The 16,675-nt window shown below is 41.3% G+C and overlaps 1 protein-coding gene across 5 annotated transcripts in view; it reads left to right on the top strand.

Moving 5' to 3' along the window:
• Positions 1-16,675, top strand: part of ERG (ETS transcription factor ERG) — a 284,518-nt gene that overhangs the window by 243,063 nt on the left and 24,780 nt on the right. The window lies entirely within an intron of this gene.

Genomic DNA, 16,675 nt, shown 5'->3' with positions numbered 1-16,675 from the left:
TTGCCCTTGGCATTGGTCACCCTCCACTGCCTGGAGCAATGGTTGTAAATGGAAGCCGGCAGAAGTTGGTCCACCCACAGTGAAATGTTCACTGCTCTTGTGTGTGTGTGTGTGTGTGTGTGTGTGTGTGTGTGTGTGTGTATGTGAAAGAGAGAGAGAGAGAGAGAGAATCCATGAAAAGTGACCTCTCTAAGGAAGAATTGGCTTTTCTCTGAGGTTATTTGGTGTTAAATATCCTGCCTTTTATGAGGTGCTATTTATAATAGAAGGTAGGCTTTAAAAGTTTTTTTTATCTAGCAAAATTAACAGTTGGGAGCCCTATATTGTTTGATCTCAAACTCTGAAATTCCAGCTATCACTGACCTATAACACAGACTCTGAGAGCCAGAAAAATTCTTTACCAGAAGCAGTTCTAAACCCAAGCCAAAACAATGGCTCTGGATTTGAGGAGAATGCCAGGAATTTATTTATTTAGCAAAACTAAAGGTAATAGGAAGGATGCCTTAAACCTCCTCAGAGGAAATGCACTACATAAAACCAAAAATATCACCACAATAGCAACGGTGACAACTCAGTGGGTCCTGACTCTATATTAGGTATTTGGTGAGCGATGTGCAGACATAGAAAGTTTGGTGTCATGAAATCTTGGGAAATAGGTAGTGTCTTTGTCACAAGTGCCCTGATGAGGAAACTGAAGCTTGGAGAGGTCAGCCTGCAGTTAATAAGAGGCCGAGTTAGAGCTCAGGCCCTTCTGACTCCTTCGTTCTCTTCCTTTCGGGGGGGAGGGGGGTTGGAATGAATCTCAGCCCCTTGCAGTAGCCCTGCCGGTTCCCTCCCATCACCCACTGCAGCCACCTGGTCCCCCTCTTGTTCCGCCTCAGGGGCTGAACTGGCTGTCGCCTCAGCCCGAAACCCCCTTGGTTCCAGGGAGTTCTGTCCTTCACCGGGGCTCTGTGGAAACATCTCTTCAGAAGCCTTTCCTGACCACTCCATCCAGAGTCGCCCCCTCCCCACTCCACCCAGTGACTCTCAACCCCCCACCTGCTTCATTTTCCTTTATTGCCTTTATTCCCATCTGTCACTATAGTGGACATTTATGTGAAAGCTCTCTTATTATCTCCTCCCTCAATAGAATGTAAGCCCCACAAAGGCCCTACCTCCATGGCCAGGTGCAGTACCTGGTGTGTACTAGGTGCTCAATGAATATTAACTGAGGGAGGAATGGATGAAGGGGTGCCTAGCCACTGGGTAGTCCTGTCCGGGCTGCCCCTTGTTGCTGGAGTAATAAGAGGTGTGCATGGGTGAGGTTGGTGCAAACTTGATTCTCCCTTGCCGCAGAAGTCACCTCTATTCATCTCCATGAAGTGTGATGGCAGACGGGTTCAAATCCCCTCTGTGGCATGATTCCCACCCTTGCCCCTCCTTCTGCATCAGGTCACATCCAGGGGACTTCTGTTCCCGTTGCTTTCCGAACAGGAGAGTTCAGAGTGCAGAGTCCTTGGCAACACCTCTGACTTGGGTTCCTGGACTGGCTTTCTCTTCGGGGTTGTCACTGTGTGGCTTTGCAGCAAAATGATTTGATGCAGTTATAGGTACGAAAGGGATCATCCGTCCCTGATCTGGAAGCACACGTTGTAAGGCTTTTATAGGAGACAGTGGAGAGTCTCAAGTGTGCCGTATGAGAGGGACAAAGCTGGTTTTCGTGTTTCTGGAAAGACAGTTGGCATTTATGCAGAGGGCGTGTATTTGGTTTGATCATGGGAACTAAGCTGCATTCCTGAGACCCATTACTTGTTACTGAGACTTAGAACAGGAGGCATTTCCTGTTGAATGGGAAAAAATATGGAAGGGCAGATGTCCGAGATGCCCATCCGGGATGTGTGGTACCTAAAAAAGGCTTGAGAACAGACATGTGCCTGGAGAGGACTGGGAGGGCAGGGATGCTGTTGCCTCGGACACTGGCTGACGCTGAACGGGATGACAGAAACCCAGAAGATGTCCGTCCAAGCCCATCTCACCCTTTGCCTTCCTCCTTAAGAAAGTATTTTCTTCAGTTTACGCAAAACAAAGTCTTTTTAGTTCTCTAAGGTGAGAGAGTCAATCTGAGGAGAGGCCCATGTTAAAGATGCTTATCTGGGTTCCCTGTAGAATTGCAGACCCAGGAGCTAAGCCTGGTGCCATTATATCCTTTTAACTGACGAGGTCCTATTTCTGTCCTGCCAGCAATAGCCTTTGATGTCATCAATATCCTTTCCAGTAGGGCCAGACTTGCGGCTTCCTATGTGAAATAAACTGTTTAGAAAACAGGAGAGATATTTACATGGGAAAGAGGCAAAGAAGCAATTGAATCAAGTCAAAGCATCCACCATTTGTGATCTAGGTAGTCGGTGCTCATTAAATGTCAGTCAGTTGGGTGGAAGCCTGGTTGCACAGATTGGCTCATATTAAGTTTCTGTGTAAAGGCTGGTTTCATCTCCTGAAGAAGGTCCTCTTTCAGCTGTTCCCTCCTTTGGTTGCTTCACGCCAATGCAGAGGCAGTTATTCAGTTAACAGGGTTTGTAAGAGAGCTCCTTGTGGCTGGTTTTGCAAGTTGTGAGCCTTTCAGTTATTGGTCAAGCCTCCCGTGTGTGTGTTCATACACAGACACACAGATGAACGCACACACACACAGCTGCGTTGCACAATCCAGAAAATTCCCCAGCGTAGAGATGGCAGGACGTGGGGACCACTCTGTCAGCTGCTGCCTCTGTACCTTAGGCCCCAGCTCTGGGATCCAGGCACCTCACTTGGGCACATTTGGGGTGTAGAGAACTCCGTATACTTAGGTAGAATTCTCCAAACCTTGTTCTGACTGGTTCATATAGTTCCTACTACTTAAACACATTGATTGGCACTCATAAGTGCAAATCAAAAAGATAACCAACCCCCCCCCAAAAAAAAACCCATTATTTACTCTGAAGCACTTGCACCATCGATTACCTACATACTGACATTCATGTCCTAGACCTAAAAATGGTCCTGATACACAGTGGCCCGAAGGTGGGTGTGTTAGCGAGAAGAAACAGCAGAACTTGGGATATTGTCTGTGTTCAGATTGGGCTCTTGTACCTGAATTCCTCACTTCTCAAAGTTCCTGGTTTTGAGACTCACTGTCTTTAACTCAAGAGCTTTAAAGAAACTCATAAAATAACCCTAATGAATAAATGTATACCTTCATTGGATATATTTACACTCTCTCCTTGTTTCAAAATGGATTTAAGGAAGCTCACACAAATATAAATAAAGGAACAAGACAGAATCCATATTCAGAGTAAACGGATAGAGAACAGGGGCTAAAGTAAGAACTTAACAGACGGTGAAACCAGGAAGGGGGTTTGTATGTTTGTGTATATATGTATATATTTTTAACGCAAGCTTTTAGATCCTGCACAGTTGTAGAAAGCGGGTGTTATTTGGGTCCAAGGTGTCAGCAGGCTGTGTGAAGATGCCGCCATCAATACATGCCTCAGTGTCCCTAGAATAAAAAGAAAACAAATGTGGGAAAGTGGCCCAGCTATTAATTCTGCGTCTAGGGAAAAATGTGCTCCTTGGTTTATTGTAGGCGGGTAACAGGGACGTCACAAGAAAAATAGTCAGTAGAGCTGCCAGACATTCTGGGAAACCCTGGCTTACACCTGTCATCCTGGCAAGGTTGGTGATTGTGCCCCTCCCCCTCAAAGTGTAGTGGTTAGACAGTACATCTCACCTGTTCTTCCTTTCTTTCTCTCTCTTCCTCCCTTCCTTTTTTCCTTCCTTCCTTCTTTCCTCCCTCTCTTTCTTTCTTTCTTTCTCTTTCATCATCTATTCTTTCTATCATCTGTATATCTATCATTTATCTATATCTATCTATCATTTATCTGTCTGTCTCTATCATTTATATCTATGTATCATACCTGTCTGTCTATCTATCTATCTATTTGGCATGAATATCTGTATATCTGGGTCTACATCTCAGGGGGTTGGGCTGTTTCTCATGTTCACAGTTGTAGATCAAAGTATCATTCGGTGAAATCAGTCTTAGTAAGAGGGGCCCTGACATGGGACCCAGTTAAATGGCTCTTTGCTGGCTCAGCTTAATTTGGAGGCTGACTGGGAAATGTTTCTCCCAAGTGTGACCGGAACCACTTGCATCAGGGTTCCCTGGGAGACTTATGATTTTAAAATGCCCATCTCTAAATTTTATGAATCCTGGCGTGGGGTTGAGGATTTTACATAGTTAACACGTTCCTGTGTGATTTTCATAAATTATAAGGTTTGAGGTGCTCTAAGCTAGACAGAAGACACTAAATCAATTTTGCTTTCATACACCTTCATTGTTTGAAATAAAGGCATCATTTAGAAAAGGAAGTTGGCAAAAGAAAGAATTGTCCTAAAGCTTTTCCCTTCAGGTGTGTTTTGGGGGCTGTCATCGGCTGGCACAATAAATTCTGTAAAGGTCCTGTATCAGGGCACTCAAAGGGAAATACAGGGCCATTGAAGGCACAAAACACAGTGTGAGAGCTGAGGAAGAAGTCCCGCAGCTCCATTCACTGGTGGCAGCGCTGAGCTCCATTCAGACAGATCAGGTCAAGCGCAATACTCAGCCTTATACATTTTACTGTGCTCCCATCAACAGCTGAGACAACTCGGGGACAACCTGGGAATCTGACTTCCAGGTGGTATTTCCAGTTCTTCTTCACCAAGGCTGTGAACACAGATCGATTTTTAGAAAGAATGGGTCCCCATTGTACAATGGAACTAATATGTTCTAGAGAACGTAAGTTTTGTGATGTCTGATGAAGCCTCTGCAGCCTCTGATGCTGTCCCTCCGTGTGCCGGGTGGCCTCCGGCAGTCACTGTTATTTTTTTGGCCTTGACAGTATGCTCAGCGATGTGCTAACTGAGAGAGCTGGCAAAGAGTAAGGCACGGTCTTCATCCACTTTTCTTCAGAGTTGCAGAACGCTGACCAAAATGCAACAGAACCTCTGGTTTCAGCAGCTTACATCATTTTGAGAAGATTTTTCTTTTTCTTTATTTTTATTCCCTAAAATGGGTGCTAAGGCATGGGGCTTTTCAGACATTTCTTTTTTTTTTTTTTGCGGTATACGGGCCTCTCACTGATGTGGCCTCTCCTGTTGCGGAGCACAGGCTCCGGACGCGCAGGCTCAGCGGCCATGGCTCACGGGCCCAGCCGCTCCGTGGTATGTGGGATCTTCCCGGACCGGGGCACAAACCCGTGTCCCCTGCATCGGCAGGCGGACTCTCAACCACTGCGCCACCAGGGAAGCCCAAACACTTCTATTTTTATTTTCTAAATATCCACTTTGAGCACAAATGCTCTTGGGAGTCAGAAGTCTCAGAGACAAAAAGTTGCCACGTTCATCTTTTAACTAGCTCCTTGTCTGCATTCATTCATTCATCCATTCATTCATTCATCCATCCATCCATCCATTAATTCATTCATTTACTGAGCACTTAGAATATTCTAGTCACCAAGGATAAAAGCTCTTATGTGATTTAAAACCCCCTGTTCCTGGCCCCCAAACACACATGGCTAGAACTTCTTGTATTGTGTCTTCCTCAGGCCCTCCCTGCTGGGTAACTTCTACTCAATGCGTGAGGTATTTACTGGGTACTTGCTACTCTCACACCAGTCACAGAGGAAATGACCAAAGCCTGTGAGAAGCAGATAAGACCCAGCCACATGAAGTTAAGTAATTCGTGACAGCAGAGAGTATGATTAAGAGCTCAAATGAGTGATTCAGACATGTTTCAAAATAGCTGAGGAACAAGATGACTGTAAACATGACTAGTAAAGAAAAGCTTCCTTTGTTCCCTGATGACAAGATTTCTAAATCCCTTTGCAGCCTCCACCCTGTCCTGCCCTCCAGTCACATCATTCTACTCCTGAGCTGCGTTGTCACAAGTGTCCTCGCCCATGCTGTTCCCTCTGATGGAATGCCCTTCCTCTCTCTGCTAACAAATCCTTCTCACTTTTCAAGGCATCTTTGAAATCCACCTTGTCTAGGAAGCCATCCTTGATCTGCTGGTACCTTCATTGCTTCTCTGCCAACGTCTTACCAATTCTTTCATTGCCACGCTTTATTTGGTTTTATACTATATTCTATAATGCATCTGTATACTGGACATAGCATTTAATTCCATGAAGGATTTGAGATGCCTTGTGAACTAAACTACTGATAATCATGTGAACCAAGCTACGGATCAGTTAGAAACTGATGTTTGTTTGTATGAGATCAGTACTAAGGCAATTACAAATATTAATGGAAAACCAAGGTCTCATGAAGGAGGAATGCAGCCATTTTGGCCACAAGCTTGGCCAATATGCTGTAGCTAAGCTTCCAGTATGGCTCTGAGCTTCCTGGTGGCCAGTGTAAAAAGAGCCATTTGGGGAATTAATGCCTGTTTTCAAAAAAGTTTCACAGGGAAGGCAATGTTTTTATTGGTGCAGAATCCTAAAAGCAGGATCCCTGGGCTTAATGTTCGGGCTTCACTGAGGCTACAGTCGTGACCACCATCCTGCCTCAGTGGCAGTACCACGTAGTGCCAGCCTGCTTCTTGTGACATCCTCCACGGACAGAGTGACTTACATTAGCAAACAGCTCAGTGCAGACAGAGAGCGTACGCCCAGTGTGAGTCTGCTGGTCTGGTTTCTTAGAAAGTCAGGATTTTGAGTTTTCAGAGTGGCAGAAGTCTCTCATGACCTGCACACGGTCCTTTCTACATAGGACATCTCCAAGCTGGGCTTGAAAGCAGACGAATAAGAAGCAATAGAAGAATACACTCTCCAACCAAGCCCAGATGACCAACATATTACTACGATTTAATCTTATTAGACTTAGTTATTTATAAGCTTGTCTGTTCTATTAGATTGTGAGCATCCTGAGTTGGTGATTTTGTCTTTTGCATATTCTTCACCACCAGCCAAAGCAGCAGGCTCATGGCCCATGTGCAGAAGTCAGTAAACATGCATTTATTTGAGTGAATGGGAATCCGGCTTTAGTTAGTGGGAACCACAGAATCACAGGAGACGGATGTACAAGATTCTTGGTGATCTTCGTTCAGCTTTGTATTAGGCAGGGTTCTACAAAGAAGCAGAACCAATCTTTCTCTCTCTCTGTCCCCCTCTCCCTGTCTGTGCTTTACTCAGTCTCACAATTCAGACGCTGGTATCTTCTGGAAACACCCTCACGGACACACCCAGAAATAATGTTTAACTAAATATCTAGGCATCCCATGATCTAGTCAAGTGGAAACATACAATTAACTATCATAAAACTCTTAAACATGACAAAATCGAGCCCTAGGGAGGTGAAACAACTTTCCCGAGGACACACGCGGAGATGGGTGAGACCAGAGCCAATTCCCAGGCCTGTGCTCATTTATACTTAAAGAACTTCTTGGTAAAGCTACACATTTCTTTTTTTTTTTTAATGGAAGTATAGTTGATTTACAATATTGTGTTAGTTTCAGGTGTATAACACAGTGATTCAGTATTTTTGAAGATTATACTCCATGATAGGTTATTATAAGATAATGGGTATTATTCCCTGTGCTATACAGTCTATCCTTGTTGCTTATCTGTTTTATACATAAAAGTTTGTATCTGTTAATCCCACACCCCTAATTTGTACCCCTCCTTCCCTTTCCCCTTTGGTAACCACACATTTGTTTTCTATAAACTACATTTCTTTATTTTACTTTGTCAAGCCTCTAAACACTTCCAAAGATCTCTCCCATTATGTTTGCATTATGGAATGTGTTTCTATAAGCTTCTGGTTACAATTTTTTATGCTAAGTCAAGAACTAAACAACCAGACCAACTAAAACTTAAATCCTAAAGTCAAAACTAATTATATTTTTAAACTATGAGCTGAATTGAGGAAACTGCCATTGGGTTATACGTGTGACTGAAATGATAAAGACAGAAATAGCAACAGTCACCCTCTGTTGAGTGCACACTGTTGTCAGGCAGTTGGCCGTGTTCTTTATTAAAAAGGGATTATCTCACTTAAATCCCACAACTATCCTATGGTCTAGGGACTATTTATTATTCTCACTTTACAGATAAAGAAACTAAAACTAGGGAAAATAAGATAGTAGCCCAAGATGTCCTAGCCAATGATGTGGAGAGCCAGAATTCTAACCCAGTTCTGTCTGAATCCATAGTCTGAGCTCTTATTCCTATCCTACATGATCAGAAATGTCCAGGAAGAACACAAGGTAATAGAATGGTGGAATAAATTTGTTAAATTGTTGTAGATTCTGAAATGGCCTTTTCAAAGGAGATGTAAGTAATAAGTCAAGGGATAAAGGAGATTTTCAAGATCGTCTGTTGCTCAGCCCGTAACCTTTACATTTCCATGATGATAATGATTTCTCTGTTTTTCCTGTAAACCAAGAAAAGAATCGCATTGAAAATAGCTTTGATTTGGCAAGAATGGCTGGGTGGATGTTAGTAAATGTAAAAAAAAAAACTAAGATAGATGATTCTGGTTTGGTTCATCCTGTACTTAAGATGTCCATGTGATACCCACAAGGCAGTTCAGTGGGCCCATGTAGAGCTAGGGTTAAAATTCTTTATCATGGGGTCACTGCACGTGAGTTCTAAACTATGCCATTTTCTAGCTCTGGGAAGTCATTTAATCTTGCTGATCCTTAGTTTTTTTGCCACTACAATAAGGATGATAGTAATGCCTACCTCATATGGTGCTGTATGGATTAAATAAGACCTATGTGTGAAGTGCATCAACAGTGCTTGGGCTATAGTGATACCTCCAAAAATTGCAGCTCTTCTCTTCATATTTGGTCAGGCGTTTGGGAGAAAGCGCTAGGCTCAAGGGATAAGCGTGTATTACGGGTTGAATTGTTCCCCCACAAAAAAATATGTTGACGTCCTAATTTCTGGTGCCTTGGAATGTGACCTGATTTGGAAATAGAGTATTTTCAGATTTGATCAAGTCAAGATGAGGTCACAAAGGTGGGCCTAATAAAACGACCGGTGTCCTTATCAAAAGGGGACATTTGGACCCAGACATACATGGAGAGAAGATGATGTGAAGACACAGGGAGAAGGCCATGTAAAGATGGAGGCAGAGATTGGAAGGATGCAGCTGCAAGCTAAGGAACGCTGAGGATTGCCAGCCACCACCAGAATATGGAAGAGGAAAGGAAGAATTTTATCCAGAGTCCCAGAGGGAGCACAGCCCTCCTGACAGCTTGATTTCAGACTTCTAGCCTCCAGGACTATGAGGGACCACGTTCCTGTTGCTTTAAGCCACTTAGTATGTGGTCCTCTGTTAATGGCATCCCTTGGAAACCAATACAGCGTGTGTGTTGTAGTTGGAACGTGAGAGCCTAGACGCCCAGGGATATCTATGAAGTGAGGAGAATGGAGGACCGAGGACAAAACTCCAGGGACACCAACGTTTAAAGAGGGGCAAAGAAACAAAACCCAAGCAGGGAGAGACTTTGAAATGGAACAAGTCACTCTATTTCTAAAACATGATGGGCATAAGCAGCGTTCTCACGGAATAACTAAGGGGAGGTAATGGGGGAACAAATAAAGAAAACCAAAATCCCCAAACTAGATAATCCACTCAAGAGGAGTTAAGAATGTCTCCATCCACTGAAATATTTTGGCATGTCAGAGTTTCAAAGGGATCTTTAGAGCCCAACAAAAATAGTGTAGTCATGTATGTTTTGAATAAAATACATAATGGAATTGTTGATTCTCAGAGAGTTTAAAGTAGGCACATTTTTTTTTACAGTTTTTATGCTGTAGGGTATTGAGCAATTCATATGTACAATTAACTTTTGACAGTTGATTAATTAATAAATGAATGAAGTGGAGCATAGTGTGAGCTAGGTTGACAGCTGCATTGAAAATGGAAAAGTTTTAAAGTAAATGGGTAAAAAATATGCAGAGAAGACTCTTGGTTCTAGTAAAATATTGAACTTAAAAGGATCTCTTGTGGAGCACCAGGAAATTATGCATAGAATCCAACGTCCTTTTAAATGCATAGCTGAACTGAGAAGAAAGTCAGTGAATTTCTTAGGGACTAAAAAAGAAGGGGGAACTGAAAACAGGGCAGCCCATTCTCATGTTGTCACCTGGTTGCCTTAGGTGGCGTGAATGGGGGTCGGGTTCCAATGTCTATAATACAGAGATTTAGGTTTTAAAGGTCAATTAGGGGCAGGAAATGAGATCTTGGTCTTGCACAAAGCAGGAGTTGGGCATGATCCCTCCCCTTACCCTATACACACATGCACACAACTGTGTGGTCCAACAATCCTGAGTCAGAAATTAACCATTGAAAAGTAGTTATGAGCTAGTGATAACCTTGGGCACCTGGAGGAAGTAAGTACAAAATCTTCCTGGAGAAGCTTGCCTTCAATCCAGGCTTTACAGAATTCCTACAAAGACCCACAGAAAATGATTCTGCAACCCCAAGTTTTGAAAACAGGAAGAAACAATCTACCAAGACCAAGATTCAGCAGAAACAACAGATTAAACCCTCAAGAATATTAGATAATTGAAGTATGATAGAGAATATAAAGTGAATAGATTTAAAAGTGACGAGATACATAAAAGAAGGAACCAAAAAAGAGAGGAAGCAGATATTATGGAAAAGAATAGATAATCTTAAGGAAGAAACAATAGAATTCCTAGAAACACAAAACAGTTTTCAAAATTCAGTGTCAAAAAATACCAAAAACAAACAAACAAAAAAATACCAAAAACTCAGTAGATGGATTAAGCAGTTGATCTGAAAAAATCAAAGAGTGAATTAGAGAAGGGAGACTTGAGATTGTTTTCAGAGTGCAGCACGTGACAAAGGGGTAGAAAATGAGAAAAAAAGTCAACAGTTGGGAAGGACTCATAGTAATGTCTTATGTAGATCTAATAGAAGTTCCAGCAAGAGAAAATAAAGAGAACGGAAGAGATGAAATATTGGAAGAGATAAAAGCTAAGACTTTCCCAAAATTGGTGGACAACACCATTCTCCAAATACAGGAAACACCGGTCAGAGAAGGATAAATAAGAATTCATCTTCTCTAATTACATTATGGTAAGACTGAAGAACACCAACGACAAAGTACTTTAGAGCCAGCACTAAAGAAAAAGACAGGCTATCTGAAGATAATGACAGTTATGAGGACAGCAGACTTCTCAACAACAAAACAGGGCACAGAGGGGCAGTAGAAGGAAATCTCCAGTGAGCTGGGAGAAACTGACAAAACTCTAGTTACCTTCTGGGCTCTTAACCTTTCTTTTTTTACCTTTTACAGACTCTAATAAGGTGGAATAAAAATACTGGCCAACATTATCTTATAAGGATGAATGACTAGTGTTGAGGGTTCCTAAATTCCTTCCATTCTTTGGGAGAAGGACATTTGGTGATTAACTTTAGATTTTGTTTAAAGATTAACAAGTAGAGAAACAAAAAGGAACAAAGAAAAATAGATCAATCCAATCAGGTATTTGGAAAGGAGAAATAAAGAACAGCTATAGCAATAATAGAAAGCATAAAGTGGTAGAAATCAGATCTATCAGTAACAATAAATGTAAGTAGACCAAACTTGCCATTAAAGACAGAAAGTGATGAAGCAGATTTTTAAAAATTATTCTAAAGTTAGTTATGTATATACTGTTTACACAAACATCTAACACAGAGAAGGAATGACAGCAAATAGATGGGATAAGATATAGTAGTTAAATTTCAGTCAAAATAAAGCTGACAAGAATGGAAACAGAAAGCAGAAAACATTACTGGAGAAAGTTGAGGGTTATCACATAATAAAAACAGTTTACATTTATGAAGAATATATAACAGTGATAAAGTTGTATATACCTAATAGCATAGCCTCAAAATACATAAAGGACTGTACAGAGAAATAGACAAATCCACCTTAGTGAGAGATTTAAATTTGCCTTTCTCAGTCTTTGATAGATCAATGACATGAAAATTATATATGCATTACTAATTTTGATCTAGTGGTTATTCATAGAAACCTGCACTCAACAATTAGAAGATAAGCCTTCTTTTTAAGCATGGTCAATTTGCAGAAATTGCCCACCAAAGGAGTAACAACCAGTATTCAAAAAATCAGTATCTTATACCTCCTTCACTGGCCAAAGTGTCATAAAATTAGAAATCAGTAATTATCAAAACAATAACTGAGCCCCATTCATAGTATGGAGATGAAAAGGTTCAGAAGTAACCTTGACGTAGGCTCTTTACTTGAGCTCAAATTTCAGTTTCTTGTGGAGTGAAGCTCAAATGTGAGCTAGTTCTCTTTATTAAGCTTCTTTATAAATGTAAAGTCTGTTCCAATGAGGAGGCAACATGCTAAATCTTATTTTTGCAGGCTTCTGAGTGTGTGGGACAGCAGACTGGCAGGCTCACCAAGGTCTGGTTTTATAAACAAAGACCTCATAGGATTTTGATATGATTCAGAAGTACATTTTATTTTTGTTGGTATTTTTTCATTACCAAGGGTGATTTTTCTTTCTGGAAGCCAATATTTTACATTGATATTGTTCAAGAAAAATGACACTCAGAGCTTATATTATCACCAATTTGGTTCTTGCTTAATCTTGCTTTTATTCATTACTCTGGGGTGGGGTTGGGGGTCTCTGAAACAGGATGTTTGCCTACATGAGGTATTTTGTTTCAAGAAGGCACAGTATGTCTTCAGCAATGCAATATCCTTTTGCTTAATTTAAATATCTACTTAATATTTTCCTGGCAGCAGTGGAACTCTACTAGGGCAGAATCCAGTTTCAGGGAAATGTAAAAAAAATGTTCAACCCTAATCCCACCCACTGCTTGTCCCTCCTCCCCCTGCTTCCCCACCCACACCTTAAACGGTGCAACTCTGCTTTGCTTTTATTTATTGTTTTAATCCCAGTTTACTGAAATAGCATTTGTAAAACTTTTGGATATTAACCATGTAATCTAAGGTACAAATAAGAAACTGCAGAGAGAGAGATGGCTTCCTGTTTCTTTTACCCTGTACCATGGGGGTTTACCATTTTGATGTCCACGAAATGTGGAGTGATGACACAGATGTTTTCAAAACAATTGGACTGGAGGGCTGAAAACAAAACAACTTATCTGTAGTGGCTCTTGGTTCATCTCACAGAAGCACCTCCGAAAACTTCTTAAAATAAAGTGATAAATCAGACTTTTGTGTTTAGAGGAAGAGGCTGACCCTGTGATAATAGATTGTTTATTTCATTTTAGCAGAGTTTGCAATGCAAAATCCAGCGCGTGGTTGCGTTATTGCTCTGTAATGTGTTATTGTTGGCAAAGTGCTTTCACATACGTTATCTCATTTACTTTTCTCTTCCCCTAACATTTCACTTAATTACCCACAGAAAAAAGAAAACAAATTCTAGAGAGGTTAACTTTTACATCTAAAGAACGGTTGAATCAGAGCCCAAATATGGGTATTCTGGCTCCCAATAAAGCCTTTTATTTGATCACCAACTTTGCTGTGCTTGATGTAACTTAAGACATTCTTTGATTCCTCAGACATTTTCAATGACTCTGAAATTCCTAGATCATAAAGTCTAGCCTTCTTAGCAAGATCCTCAAGGCTCTCCTTGATCTGTCTCCAGCTTTCATTTCCATCCTCCTATGTCTCTGTGCTCCCTCTTAAACCCTCCACTCCAGCCACACCAAACTTCTCACATGTCCCTCAAAACCGTCAGATATTTCATGCCTCTGTGGGTGTGAAGCTGGGCTCAAGCTGTTCCCCTAAACTAAAGGTCTTCTCCGCTTTTGCCACCCTACTTCTGTCAAAATCCTTTTTGTTAATGCAGGCTCAAGCCAAACCCTTCTGGTGAAGCTTTTCCCTTTTTTCCTTGTTGGGATCAGTTGCTGCTTCTCTGTACTCCCATCCTGCTTGGATAACACAGATTTCATTCTGCTTTGTGGGTTGTCTTCATGGCTGCCTACCTCGGTAGATTCTCAGCATCTTTGTCTTGGCCAATTCTGAATCCCTGAAGTACTTGTGTATATTGTAAATGCTCAATAACTCAGTTAAATTCAGCTTAGTCATTATCCTATGGGTCCTAGAGGCTGCACATTGTTTTATAAATGTCCATCAACAGATGAATGGATAAAGAAGATGTGGTACATACATACAATGGAATACTACTCAGAACAAAACAATGCCATTTGCAGCAACATGGATGCAGCTAGAGATTACCATATTAAGTGAAGTAAGTCAGAAAGAGAAAGACAAATACCATATGATATCACTTATATGTGGGATCTAAAATAGGACACAAATGAACTTATCTGCGAAACAGACTCACAGACATGGAGAACAGACTTGTGGTTGCCAAGGGGGAGGGAGATAGGGGAAGGAAGTATTGGGAGTTTGGGATTAGCAGATGCAAACTAGTATATATAAAATAGATAACCAGTAAGGTCCTACTGTATAGCACAGGGAACTGTATTCAATATCCTGTGATAAACCATAATGGAAAAGAATATGAAAAAGAATGTATATATATGTATAACTGAATCACTGTGCTGTACAGCAGAAATTAACACAACTTTGTAAATCAACTATACTTCAATTAAAAAAATAATAATGAAATGAGCAGAAAACCACAAAAATCCAGGCTTAGTCGTGAGGTTAGGTGGCAGGTTCTGAGCTGCATCACTACCTGGGGCAGAGGTTGTGGGATGCCGCCCCTGAACAGAGGCGAAGTTGACCCTTGGTTGGAGCTCATCCTGTTGCCCCCTCCCCTTTCTCCTTCACATGCATAGTTGAGGAAAGAGATAAGGCCTTCTGAATCTTGTGGGACCTCGTGAGCTCCCTTCTGTTATGGTGGGTGGGCCAGAAGCAAGAAAACTTTGCTGACCTGTCATGGGCCATGGAGGAGACCTGGAAGCTTCTACTGGGTGATCTGTGGAATTGAGGAGTGAGCTGGGGCCCCACACACTGACCTGAACCCTAAACAACACTGTCTACAGTGGCACCATCCATGCCTGGCCCAGGGAGTTTGTGGGGAGCCCAGGGTAGGCTCTGCCATCAGGGCAGGGACAGGGCCTCCTGTCTTTTTATCAGTTCCCTGCCCAGAGAGTCACGATAAGTGCTTACACCTCAAGAGCGTGGAGGACAGACACCCAAAGTGGGTGGTGAGTGTAGGTGAGGATGCAAGCAGGGGCGAGTCCTCAAGCAGTGGGTGGTGTGTGGGTGCAGGCAGGGGCTGTGGGTTCAGGAGATGGCAACTGGATGTGTGTAGGATGAAGGGGTTGGGGAAGGACAGGGGATGATACCTATTAAGACGGTGGGCCCCAGAACCTAAGAGTCACGTGCTTTAGGCTGAAGAGTTTGGACTTGCCCCTTGCAGACTGTTCTCTTTGCACCTGTAGAGTAGGTCCAGAGTAATGGCGCCCTATGGACAGGTTGGAAAGGAACATCTCATTTACTCTTATCAAGTGACCATATTTTGTTTTTAATATTTTTTGCTTATAAATGTATAGGGCAGAGGTATGGAGATCAAATTCCAAAAGGATACAGGAGTAACCTGACTTTGTGTAATTTTATTCTTTTCAAACGAAGCAATTTCCATTAACAAACTGTATAAGAAAGTGACATTAAAATATTATACTCTTGAAAGTTTTATAAAAACACTTTAACAAATATATATATATGTATCATATATATATATATAATCCTTTATAAAACCTTGTTTTGATTTTGAAATATAGAGAATACATTTTTAAAAATAACTTTTTAACCCAAGTATTATATGTGTATTGTAGGAAAGAGAGAAGATAAAGTTTAGTGAAAAGAAAACTTTTAAATCTCTACTGCCTTTGTTTCAGAGACAGTAGTTGCCATTTCACTGCATATCTCTCCAAAATTCTTTCCATGGATATGTTTATATTTCTTTGCAAAATATAATCTACCATAATGTTTCAAACGTTTAAATTGAATCTATTTTGAACAGTTTTCATATCAATAACTACATTCAGCAGTGTAATTTTTAGTTTCTAAATATCACAGGACTGTTCCTAAATGTACAACAACTTAACTAGTTCTCTTTCTCTGGGACATTTAGGGTGTTTCCAGTGTTTTGCTATTATAAACAACACTACAAAGAACATCCTTGAAAATAAATCATTGCGCACTTCCTCTATGATTTCCGAAGGACAAATTTCTAGAAGTGGAATTTTTAGTTTAGAGACTATACACACAGTTTTTTAAAAGGCATTTGAAATGTATTGCCGAATTGTTCATTGGAAAGGTTGTAGCAATTTACAGCTCACTCCAATTGGCCATTTGACCAATCCAAAGTGAGAATTTAGGGATTATAACAGGGCAGGTCAAGGAGGAATTGGTCTCTGGGGTCTTGCATGTGATTCCCTTAAACGAAAATTGAATGAGCCATTACAACCTTGGGCTTAGCGAGGGAAACCAATTAACAGGCACACCAAGGGATGCTGGAGAGATTGGACTTCTTTTTTTGGCTATCTTCCTAAGACGTCATTTGACCGTTTTAACATGAACCCAGGAACTTTCAGGAAGATCTTTATGTATCATTTTTAGAATATCTGTTTCTACCATTAAGAGAAGAAAATGCCTTCCTAGAATGAACTGATTTCT

The sequence above is a fragment of the Lagenorhynchus albirostris genome, chromosome 5 (genome assembly GCF_949774975.1).
Source record: "Lagenorhynchus albirostris chromosome 5, mLagAlb1.1, whole genome shotgun sequence".
Lineage (NCBI taxonomy): Eukaryota > Metazoa > Chordata > Mammalia > Artiodactyla > Delphinidae > Lagenorhynchus > Lagenorhynchus albirostris.
This window is presented reverse-complemented; position numbering and strand designations above follow the sequence as displayed.